The sequence below is a fragment of the Miscanthus floridulus genome, chromosome 9, assembly GCF_019320115.1.
Source record: "Miscanthus floridulus cultivar M001 chromosome 9, ASM1932011v1, whole genome shotgun sequence".
Lineage (NCBI taxonomy): Eukaryota > Viridiplantae > Streptophyta > Magnoliopsida > Poales > Poaceae > Miscanthus > Miscanthus floridulus.
The window spans coordinates 11,346,422-11,359,645 of record NC_089588.1 but is presented as its reverse complement, the minus strand read 5'-3'; positions in this window follow the sequence as shown (position 1 = coordinate 11,359,645).

Genomic DNA, 13,224 nt, shown 5'->3' with positions numbered 1-13,224 from the left:
CTCTGTGCCAGTTGATGTCTTTGCTCTGTAGTATGAATTTGCCAATCTTGTCTCGTATTTCTGAATATTATTCTGTAGTCAACGAAGAGCAAGGATGTCATCCTAGTTTGAATGTACATGTGCAGGTCAAGAAGCAGCTCCAATCAACCCGAGCCAATTTCCACCGAGTTTCAATCTCCATCAAAGGAGAAGGCTAAAAGGACCAAGAAACAGCTTGCTTCAAACCTGAAAAAAATTGACAGTCCTGCAATGGCCACCAGAAACAAAACAGCTAACCTTGCTAGTCCTGCAAATAGCACAAGAAGCAAGAGAAGGTTGAGCTTGTGATTCTCTATGTAGATGTGCTTGGCAATATGTAAGGCATATGCTCTATGAATTGTAATGTGAACTTAGACTCTCTATGTATGAACCTTCATGTGTTTATGTTTATGAACCTGGTAATGTATGCATAACCTGGACATGTGAACTGTAATGTGATTCTCTATGTAGATATGCTGACAATGTGGTCAGATTTGTGAAGCTTGTGCATCAAGTATATTTGTCATATTTGTGCTTTCCTTATTTGACATTATGTCCATTTATTCTTTTTCTATCTAGCACTACATGTTCCTGTTACATATAAGGGCATATATGTCATTTTAGGTGGCACTTGACACCGTTACTGCCTAAATGGACGGAAGTGCCATATACGGAAGGAATCTTTAAGTTGATGCTAGATAAGGAAGTTCAAAATTTCCAGTGCCAAATACAGAAGAGCGATTTGTTTCAGTGCCAAATAAAGAATTCTCTCCAAACATAAACCCTACTCCCCTTTTTTTAGTTTTTTTAAGGACGGTATGGTGGGGCATTTCCAAGCAATAGTCTCAAAAGACAGTGCTTCGCACGTATTGTTCTCCAACACTCAATTCAACAGTCAGCAACATATTCCAGTTCATATTAATTATAAGGCAATACGTAAATCATGGCGCACAGGCGGAGTTACTATTTATTATTGTTCTGCAAATGAAAAACAGTCTACAAATACTGAAGATAACAACTTACTTGCAGAGTGAGTATGATACCAAAGGATGCAAGTACTCTTCGAAGTCTTTTTCTTAATGTTGAATCAAAGACTCACCCATCCATAACTCCACTTCATGCCTCCACTGCATAAATTCTCACCTAATTGAACTGCATGTAGATAAAGCAAATCAACGTTTTCCAAATATAGTAAGCACAACTGTGCACAGCTAGCACCACTTCCCAGATTGAGCAGGGTAGGCAACCACGCTGCAATATGTGGTTAAGGATTGTAGTAATGTAATCAGCAAACCTTTGTAGTAAATATGCCAATGACAAATGACATGATCCATGTAAGCATCTTATTTCAATGCAATTGACTTTTAATTAAACTTTTTGAGCTGATGAAACAAGACATGATGATCTAGTCACGGTTTTCTTATTTATTTCAGGGGTCCAATGCCACAAAACTAAGCTGAAAAATACTGTTCTATTTTGGAGAGCTCATGAACAGAGGTTCTGGACTACTTAAGAAAACGAGGACGGCTGGCATGCACGTGCTGCCAATGCCATTCCCACATACCCAATATTTCAATCAACAACAACAACAAAGCCTGTCCCAAATATATTAGGGTAGGCTAGAGTTGAAACCTAGCAGAAGCAATCAAGGTTCAGGCACGTGAATGGTTGTTTTCCAAGTACTCCTATCTAAGGCTAAGTATTTGGGTATATTCCATCATTTCAAGTCTTATTTTATTGCCACTACCCAAGTCAATTTCAGTCTTCCTCTGCCTCTCTTCACGTTACTAACCTGGCTTAGGATTCCACTACGCACCGGTGCGTCTGGAGGTCTCCGTTAGACATGTCCAAACCATCTCAACCGGTGTTGGACAAGCTTTTCTTCAATTGGTCCTACCCCTAATATATCACGTATATCATCGTTCCGAACTCGATCCCTTCTTGTATGACCGCAAATCCAACGCAACATACGCATTTCTTCGACACTTATCTGTTGAACATGTCGTCTTTTCGTAGACCAACATTTTGCACCATACAACATAGTATGTCTAATCACTATCCTATAAAACTTGCCTTTTAGCTCTGTGGTACCCTTTTGTCACATAGGACACCAGATGCTTGGCGTCACTTCATCCACCTTGCTTTGATTCTATGGCTAACATCTTCATCAATATCCCAGTCTCTCTGTAGCATTGATCCTAAATATCGAAAGGTATCATTCCTAGGCACTACTTGACCTTCCAAACTAATATATTCCTCATTCCGAGTAGTAGTGCCGAAGTCACATCTCATATACTCAGTTTTAGTTCTACTGAGTCAAAAAACTTTGGACTCCAAAGTCTCCCGCCATAACTTCAGTTTCTGATTTACTCATGTCCGGCTTTCATCAACCAGCACTACATTGTCCGCGAAAAGCATACACCAAGGGATGTCCCCTTCTATGTCCCTTGTGACCTCATCCATCACTAAGGCAAACAGATAAGGGCTCAAAGCTGACCCTTGATGTAGTACTATCCTAATCGGGAAGTCATCCGTGTCTCCATCACTTGTTCGAACACCACAACATTGTTGTATATGTCCTTAATGAGCCCGACATACTTCATTGGGACTTTATGTTTGTCCAAAGCCCACCACATAACATTCCTTGTTATTTTATCATAAGCCTTCTCCAAGTCAAACCTTGATAAAACCAATGGTGAACACATGTTGGTTGATGAATTTGAGTGTTGCACTTGCACTGTTGCTTGCTAGTGTGTTTGAAACATGCTGCCATCATCTAAAATAAGATGCTGCAAGCCTGCAATTAGGAATGTATACTGAACTGAAGCACGACTACTGTGGGCGCACAAATCAGAGTAAAACTAAAACCATAGGTAGGGCGCACGAACTAGCAATAGCAGTGCATAATCTGCAGCACACCTAATGCTGCAACCACTAATTTCGCTGGGTGCTGACCTCGACATCGCCTACGAGCGTGAAGCAGGGCCGGTCCTGAGATTTTTTTTTTGACCTAGAACGAAACTAAAATTTTAGGCCTTTTTATATAAACACGATAATACTAGTACCATTCATGGCCAGTATATATACACAAATATATAAAATGTTACTAATAAGCAGTTAACTGAATGCAAAAGCAATATTCATGTGAAATAATTTGTATACATATTGAATTACCTCAAAATTTTCTTCTAACATTCCTTGATGCGAAGACCTCGATGATGGTGCCAATATCAATCTCCAACAATCGCTTCTCAATGATTAATGTTTCCAATCCATTTAACCTTTGGATCTTCTGGATTAGCGTTAGCTGGTTCCTCCATATCTCAAATCATCTGTTAAGAAATTTATGAAGATCCCCTCTCTGTTATTGTATCAAAACATCTATTCGTGTTTTCTTCTTTCTTTTGTCATTGTCAGAAGCATACTTTCTTGATGACATGGTACCATTAAAATTTAGAGAAACAATTAGTTAAAGATTAAACAGTTTGCAAATCTAAAATTCCAAATGATGTCCTTGCAGGTACGTGAAATCTGAAACAATGATTAACCTTTACCTTAGCGGTCGGCAGTACATGGTTAGGGAATACTCCCTCTGTCCCTTATTATCTGTTGTTTTCTGTTTTCGTGCCACAAGTTTGACTAGATTTATAGATAATGTGTGCAACATTTGTATCTCCAAATAAATTTATTAAAAAACTAGATTAAAAGATCTATCTAATGATATCAATTATGAATCATAAATATTAATATCTTTTTTATATAAATTTAATTAGAGTCATTCGGAAAGCGAGAACGACAGATAGAGAATTAGGGATCGTACAGGAGATAGGACAGAGAATCAGAGATTTGTACCTATGCGGATCACGTATTCACATTCAGTCTCACTCGTTCACGTGCGGCCGTGCCTGCCTGCAGCCTACCTGGCTAGCCACCGCCCGCTGGCAACTCGCAGAGCGGCAGAGTCACAGTCGTATGAGAGGAAAGAGAATGAACAGTCACCGACTCCGCGACTCGCAGTCGAAGGCTCAAAGCGTCTCGCGTCGTCATGAGGACCGAGGAGTCGCTGCTGCGGCGTGCCTACGTCTGCGACTCTGCGTACGTACGTTTGTTACTAGGCTCACATACGCCGAAATACTACTAGTGTCTGCGTACCTGGGGAGGGCCCATGCGGCTCCCTAGGCCTGGGACGGTTGTCCCTCTCGCCCCACCCCAGCGCCGGGCCTGGAAGTAGGGATCCATCTGCTGGAGAGATGCACTTAATAAAATATTATACACGTTCAAGGGATTGTCAACTGTCAATTTAAATGTCAGTTTAAACAATGGGGCTTCCACTCTCTTTTGGCAGGACATATGGAATGGGCAGATACATTTGAATGCTTTCCCTGAGCTGTACTCCTTTGCCCAGAATAAATTCATCTCATTTCAACGAGTCAAAGACTTACAGGATTTATTTGATCTCTTTCACCTTCCCATGTCTACCCAGTCCTTTATTCAGCTACAATAGCTGACGGAGGAGCTAGGTTCAGTGCCGCTTACACAACCTTTTGATGTTTGGCAAAATGTTTGGGGTTCAGCTATTTTTGCTCCTTCAAAAACTTACAAACACCTTAGTAGAAGACAAGTTCATCAGGCATTTTCATGGGTCTGGAATTCTTGTTCTCAGCACAAGCATAGGGTCTTCTTCTGGGTATTGCTCAAGGACCGGTTGAGTATAAGAGAACTTCTCAAATGCAAAATTATGGATCTTCCATCATATAATTGTGTCATTTTTGCCCTGTTGATCAGGAAGAGACACTCCTACATCTTTTGAAACGACATCTTTTTCAATCAGTAAAATTTATAATGATGTGGAGGAAAGAGAGAGATGAGAAAGAGGTTGTTGCTTCGCGAAGCAACCACCTTATAAGCTAAAGTTTAGGACTATAAGACAGCTATTGCACCATTGTACCAGTTGTTGTTGCCATGCAACTCATAATAATCCTTTTAGTCTATGCATAAATTTAGGAATTGTGAGTTGCTATGAAACAACTCAAAAGACAATTGTTATACATGCTATTAACTCTGTCTTAAGATTACTGGCACTGCATGAAACCATCTATTAGACAACACCAATATACTTGTCCTAAGCTATTCAGGAAAATGCTAACTGATTTGGTTGCCCCTGGTAGTGGCGTGGCGCGGACGGGCCGACGCCTTGCATGCATATAAGCTACCATGCAAGCTCACAGACGGGCCGGCCCCTTGCATTGCGAATGGAAGTTTTGCCGGTATATATATAGTACAGTACTCTCTTTTTTCCAAATTATAAGACGTTTTGTTTTTTCTACATACATATTTTTTGATATGCACTTAGATATACACTACGTCTAAATACATAGTAAAAATAATATATCTAGAAAAGCTAAAACATCTTATAATTTGGAACGGAGAGAGTATTTATATAGTTTCTTTTCTTACTACTACCATGTACTACGAGGTACGTTACCACATGCAACAAGTAAGGAATAACCTTTGGGACCTGCTCGCTTTTGTGACCATGAAGAAAATTCCAAAGCAATGCAGAGACCAGCTGGAAATACCTAAACCAACAGTCAAGGAAAGGATTAGATGCTGCCCAATTGATGATCGGTTCCACTGACCGGCGATTCTACCACCATCCAAGTCGACGTGAGAAGCAGGTCTGGTTTAATAAGGCTGTAACCTTCAACCTTGTGCGCGCCAGAGCCAATATTCAACCCCCCCCCCCCCCCCCCCCCCTTTTTTTTTAAGAAGAAGAATTTAACATTCCGGCCTGCAACATTCACACAAGAATGAGTATAGCTGTTTAACACAGACTAATGGTGCTTAGACCACGGTTCACCACACGGTGACACAAAGTTAAGGCATAAAAAGAATCAGAGACTCAATTTCCTATCCTAATCAAACTTCGTTACCCAAACTTGTCATAGGCTCATAGCATTCCAACATCAAGGCCTTCCACAACTGACTGCCTTGCCCTAGTGAAGACAACACGTAGTACACCTTGCACAAATTTGAAGCTCGACCGCCCCAGATGTTGGGGTTACATAGACCCACCGGTCGACGTTGTGTGAAGAAGGACCTCCGAGACAATGCCTCCAAGAAGGAAAACGACGAAAGATGCCGACGCCGCCCACCTCAAAATCCGAGGCAAGTTTTTCACCTGGAGATCCATGGACAGGAGGGGTGCAGATTGCCATAACAACACCTTCAGAAAGGGAAACATCGCCTGAAGGCGTCGCCATTGTCAAGATCAGTAAGATCTCCCTCAAGGCTTTCGCCAGCACCTCCACAGCACCCCACTCACGACCATATGCAGAAACAGTCCACCACCAACACATCAGGAACTCGCCTTGAGGTCATGGTATAGCCACCCTCAAGCTCCGCTAACAAGGATATGCCCGAATATATTTCCCGACCTTTGACGGTACGAGATAAAAAATATAGCTTCTCTGACTTTTCTTGCCAAGAAAAACGATAACAATATGTGCAACTAAATAACTGCCGCCTCAGCTGAACAATAATTAATTGGTTCTCACGCTGCAGCCAGTAACTCTCTAATCACATATGAAACTCATGGCAATAGTACCATAGCACCAGGTGTTGACACACCAGCAAAAAAACTAGCGTACGTGTTCAAATGCGCCGTGATCTTTAGTTGCGGTTTTCGCACGTCGGCAAAAACTACCGTGTGCAAATGGCGCTTCAAAACTCAAACCTGCTACCGTGTGCACGGGCAAGTACGCCGCAGAAGTAAACGCTAGCTGGTGGCGTCTAAACATTTCTTACTCCATATCTGTCTCGGCCTCTCGGGGCGTCACGGAGTACATTTTTTCTATCTGCATTTCTGAAGGATTGCTTTTAGACCATTTTTTTCTGCGCATGCCACATGGTGTTGTACCGAGTAAGAGATAAGCACAGGCGTGCATTGCAGTTCTATCATCTCTGATACTGATCAAACGGTCAAATTTGTGGAGGGATCTGTGCTCCTTCAACTGGGACCTGTGATATACTTTGACGGCGTGAGAGTGGATTTCATGAGCCTTATAGGGACAGATACGGCCTTCTTATGATGTACATATCTCACTGCTAGACGTTGGATAACACCGGGTTGTTGAAAGCCTCAGTCGTTTGGTCTATCTGACGTACGATTGACGTTAGGGTGGCACCTTGTCCTATGCTTGCAAAATATTTTTTGAATTTCTAAGGATATTTCAGTTTAATCGCATGAATGGCTAGGACATGTTCTTTCAGTTCTGTCTCATTGTCTATCGCTAGTACATAAACAATTTCTATTGACGGTGTCGGTGTTTCGAGTAAACACCAACGAGTAAATTCATGTAATTACGTGTCTGGCCCGGATAATATGCTAAAAAGACACAAGGTTTATACTGGTTCGGACAGAATGTCTCTACGTCTAGTTCGTGGCTGCTGCTCGTGTTATTAGCACTGAAAAGTTCGTAGTAGGGGTTATAAACGGTCGAGAGAGGGACATGTCCCAAGTCTCTGATGGAAAGGTCGAATGGGCGCTAAGAGCTCGGTTGTTGCTCAACTATGTGCTCGAGGTTCGAGCCTAGTGGATCTGTTGTGATGCGATGAATCGATCCCCTTAGTGGGGTGTCCTGCTTTTCCTTTTATAGGCCAAGGGAGAACATGGATTACAGATGGGAGAAAGGAGAAAAACGAGAGGCAAAGGAAGTCCTTCAAGGACCCGGGTCTTCCTTTTCCTCTATGCGGGCCCCGCTGACATGGCAGGTAGTAACAGGGACAGCCCCACGCCAGGCGCATGTCCGCTGACCCTGTCAGGGCCGCGCTGGGCGTCTGGCCGCTGACGACGCCACGTCCTGGCATTATCAGCGGGTTGTCACATCCCATCCTGCCCCGGCGGACCAGGGTGCTGATCGATGGCCATACAGGGAGCAGGCGGCACAGTGACCGCACGTCCGTTACTGTGGATGATGCGAGTTTCCTTCTGGACCGTAATGGTTGTTGTGAGCTTCCGTAAGGATTCGTGCCCGAGGGCAAATAACGGCGCCCACAACACTGTAAGGCAAATTTCGGCGTCTACAACACTGTTTGGGCTCTAACATGCCTGGACGGTCGCAAAGTACCCTTCTGGCATGGCCTGATAGCACTGTCCTGCAAGGGTGCAGGGTACGGTCCTCGATATTGCAGTTGACTTTGAATGCCTTGCGTTATCTGCTCCACGCGTTGTTGTAAAGGAGTCGCGCGTAGACCTTGGGCGAGGCGGAGCCAGCCCTCAGACATCGGGCGAGGCAGAGCTAGCCCTCAGACGTTGGGCGAGGCAGAGCTAGCCCTCAGACGTCGGGCGAGGCGGAGCCAGTCCTCAGATGTCGGGCGAGGCGGAACTAGCCCTCAGACGTCGAGCGAGGCGGAGCCAACCCTCTGGGGTCAGGCGAGGCGGAACCAGCCCTAAGACATCGGGCGAGGCGGAGCCAGCCCTTGGGGGTCGGATGGGGCGGAGCCAACCCTCAGGGGTCAGACGAGGCGGAGCCAACCCTCAGGAGCCAGCCAAGGCCGAGCCGACCCTCGGGGGCCGGGCGAGATGAAGCCCGTGGCCTTGGTGGCTGGATGAGGCGGTGCCCAGCAAGAGGTGTAGTCGTGCTCCTGATCACTTGGATGAATCAATGTTGATGGTTATTAGCTCCTTCTCTTTGGGTACCCTACTATTGGTCCGACAGTAGCCCCCGAGCCCTTGGAAAATTCGAGTAGAATCGCCTGGGGGATTTTTCGACTTGCCAGCGGGTGCGCGCGAGCGCACCCGATGGGTGTAGCCCCCAAGCCCCCGAGTGATTCGGATAGAATCGTCTAGGGGTGATTCGGATAGAATCGCCTAGGGGTGATTCGGACCCTTTGTGGGTATGGCTGTGAGATTTGGCGGCTTGTTTAGCTAGATAGCTCAATTGGGATCCTGGTATCCCGTTCGCGGGGTCCCAGCTAGGGTCAGCCCGGCTGAGACTCGATCACGGGCCACGACTTCTATGACGTTCGCGCGCCTGAGTTTTGGCCGCTCACGGGCCCATCCTTTGTCGTAGGGTTGCCCTGGGACGGCCATCGAAACCGTTTGATGGGCCAGCCCTCGAACTCCTAGGCCTAGGTGGGCCAGAAAAAACGCTTTTTGACCCGCATCCCTTTGCTAGTAAAGAGTCCTGGTCCGCCCGGGGAGGCGAAATGTCCAGCGTGTCTTCGGAGGGAAAGGATAGGGATTGCGGGCGCATATCCCGTGACATGACGTGGTGGTGGATCATGGTGGGCATGGAGATCTAGGTGGACAGTTGCCTTCCTCACATCCGTCACCCTATAAAACCAAAGGGTTCGCCCCCAGGGTTTCGTACTTTGCCTCCTTGCTTTCGCATCTACGACCTTCGCTGCCAATCGCCCAAGCTCCCTGCATCCGCATCTCAGCCGTCGTCAAGTTCACATCCACCCACCCCAATCATTCAATGGAACCGTGGGGCAGATCCGATATCACCCTCCAGCGCCTGGAGGGCCTCGTCCGCCACGGTCTTCTCTGCGCGTGGACCGCCACCGAGGAGTGGCTGCTGCCCTACGATGAGGATGCGCCGTCACCCCCCGATGGCTACGTTGTGTCCTTCTCTCACTTCCACGAGCGGGGATTCACCACCCCCACCCACAAGTTCCTTCGGGGGTTGCTGCCTTACTATAAGGAGAGGGGCGTGAAGGGGTCGGGGATCATCAGCAACTACCACACGAGGAGGGTGGCACCATTGATGAGGCACGCGCTTCCCCAGCACATGATGGCGCTCGGGGCATCACGCGACGGGACGGCGCTCGCCGAGGGAGCGCTCTCCCCCTTCGAAGTGGCGCAACGCATCAAGGAGGTGATGGAGCCTCCTCGGGACGATGCCGGCACTATTCTCTATTTTGTGTATCCGATGCCGGGGCATCCCCCAATGCAGCCAGAGCCAGGGCACATCATCTTCGTAAGTTCTCTTTCCTCGTGCCTCCTTTTTAATTGAACTCCCGACCCCCTGATGCTGATATTGAGATAGGAGGACTAGCCGAAGAAACTCATCCTTATGGATCACCCAACCCTGCTGCTGAAGGATCCATTTGTGACAGCGGCAAATCGCACCGTGGCCGAGTGGCAGAGGAAGGTCAAGGAGGACGAGAGGAGGAAGAAGCAACAGAAGTTGCACGCACGGGAGCAAGGAGAGGAGACTGACAGCGATGATGAAGACGACGATGAAGGAGATGATGAGGTAGTTGCCGGCACCGAGTGGGATGACCTGGAGAGTGAGGATACGCTGCTGGGCATTTGCTCGTCTATGTAGGGGCCTTTCCTGTTCCATGCAGGGGAAAGTGCGCCCGAGGGGCTAGCGAAGATGGGCCGAACAGTCGGCATGCCCCAGAAGACAGTTAGAGCAGGCGGGTCTACCACCGCACCCAAGATGCAAGTGGAGGGGGTGGCCCTACCACCGCACCTCAAGAGCCATCAGGGGTGGACGGATCTGTCGCCACACCCGAGGTGCTGGTGGAGGGGAGCGGCTTCGCTGTTGCACCCCCGGACATAAGGGAGGTGAGCCCCTCTGCCCGGGAGCAGAGGGTGGGCTCAAAATGGCCCCGCCCCAATGGGGTGGAGCAAGGACCTGGAGGTTGATCCCCCAAATGCCTTCACCGCCCAACAGCTCCAAAGTAAGTCACCAACTCCTCTCTTTTGCTCTGTTTTTTAGCGTGACTTATGCCTTTTAACTCTTGTAGAGTCTTGAGGTGGGGCAACTTTTTGGTGCTGGCGCCCAAGAAGAGTGTCGCCATTCAGGCGAGACGGCGACATCGCTCCCATTTTGGGCAGGAGTGAAGCCAGTGTTACAGCCTCATCGGCCAGTCAGGCGCCACCTGCGGTGGTGCCCGCGCCCTTGGCAGTTCAAGCGGATGTCGGGGCTGAAGGAGCGCCCTCAGAGGTCACCGACCAACCGGCGACGGAGGCGATTCTGCTACCGACATCGGGGCGGACGGAGCTGCCGCTCATGCCTATGGCATCGGCCATGGTGGGTGCGACGCTGCCGGTCGAGGCCCCATCGACGCAAGTGGAGGTGACCACGACTGTGACAAGCCCGGCACAGACGGACGTAACCGCTGTGTTGCCCGAGGAAATGACATGATCCATGCCACTGGCGGCCCAAGTGACGATGCCCGACGTGGGCTGGATGGAGGGGGATACAGCCTATGGGTCCCCTGGCATCGTGGAGGTGGTGGAGAGGACCAGCGGGGAGTCGCCCTTGGCCCTAATATCAGGGGGCAGCCACTCGCCCACGTGGGGCGAGCCGCTGCTCCAGTGGATGGATCCGCAAGACCCGACGTTGACACTCTTCTCTCTCGATGATGCTACCGAGAGCATAAAGCGGGAGAGTCTCAACAATGGGATCTTGACCATGCTAGAAGCTCTAAACCAAGCTAGGGGCATCCTACGCGACATCGTCGTTCCTACTGGCCAGGTATCCACTTAACCTTTCCTCTCGCTTTCTTCTTTCTTTATGTATTTTTGTGTTTTGACATTGATCTTCTTTCAGTCCCTTATCGCTCATAGCCAGGAGAAATCCCGGTTCCTTCATGAGCAGAAGGAGAAATGGGACCGCCTCATCGAAGAGGCCCGACTGCGAGGGGATGTGAGCGCTCAGCTCACTATCTTCCAACAGAGGGTGGCCGAGCTGACTCCCCTGGCCGAGGAGGTGGCTAGTCTCCGGTTGCGGGAGGCCAAAGCCCATTATGACGCGGAGGATGCCGATAAGTCATTTGAGGAACTATCGGTGAGGGCACGATAGGATGAGGAGGAGGCTGCCAGAGTCCAAAAGAAGCGGGATGAGCTGCTCTAGAAGGACGCCGAGAACCGCCAGCGGATCCTCGACCTCCTCGCCGAGGCAGAGAAGGAGCAGGAGCTCAAGCTAGGAGCTGACCAGGATGTCGAGGCGGTTGCCTAGCTGCACAAGGAGCGAGACAAGCTGTGCTAGACTATAGAGAGGCTCTGCTCGGAGCACGGCATGGCCCACGAGGAGCGCGGCCAGGTCATCCAAGAGCGCGACGAGGCATAGCAGAGGATCAGCTCCCTCCAGGCTGAGCTTGGAACTACGACAACCTAGAGGCTAGAGGCCAAGAGCGTCTCTACTGGGCTAGCCACAGAGCTTGCCGAGGCGTGGAGGATCCTTCAGGCGGAGAGCGATGAGAACGATCTCCTGCGGGCTGCCCTCGGAGTGGTTTACGATGACATGGAGGTGGTGAGGCTAGAGGGGACCAGCTCGATTGTGGCCCATGCTATAGATATCACGACGTGGGTGCGCCAGCTCGAGAGGGAAGCTCTTCACTCTGGGACCACCCAAGCCTTTGCCATCACCCACTTGCATTATGATGAAAGCATCGACTTGGAGACAATGAGCCTTGGCTTTGCGCCTGGCAACGAAGCCTCCGAGCTGGACGAGATAGAAGCGGCGGTGGCTCCTCTTGCGCAAGACCTGGCGAGCAGAGTTGAAGACATAGTTCTCCCCTAGAGGGGATAGTTAGTCAAATAGGTTGGGTGAATTCGGATGAATGTCATTGTACTCTGTGGACAATTGCCGATCCTTATGTATCACAAGAATAAATTTGTAACTTCGTTATTTTGTTTTGTTTGATTAAGTTTGTTTCCTTCCCTTTTTGTATGCGAAAAGAGAAGGCTCACGTATTCTGACCCTTCCATTCGTTAAGACCATAGGGCCTAAGGTATAAAGGGAGAACTTCGATCACACTGGTGAGCGAAGACACCGTGGCCGCCGAGGCGTAGGTGTTTTGTAGTCCAACCAGACATGATCAATTATTCGTTTCCACAAACCTTGCCACTAGGCTTAGTGTGAAGAAGAGGTCTGATGCAATGACGGTTTCAGAAAAGGTATACTTATACCTTTATCAGCCCTCGAGTGAGATCCGACCCCTTGCCGCTGCTGGGGTCGGATGTCACTGAAAATCGAGGGGAGGATAACGAAACTTAGGAGAATGCATCTCTTGTATTACCCTCTCCCTAGGATCTTTAGCTATCATTCTACGACCATGCGTTAGGTCTCCTCGCAAGTCCAACCTTCCTCGAGCCCCCGCGCATGGCGGGGATTCGGTCAAGGATCGGCTCGTTTTTGTGACTGTCACCCCATCCACGGTTTCTGCAACTAGAGGGGTTGAGTT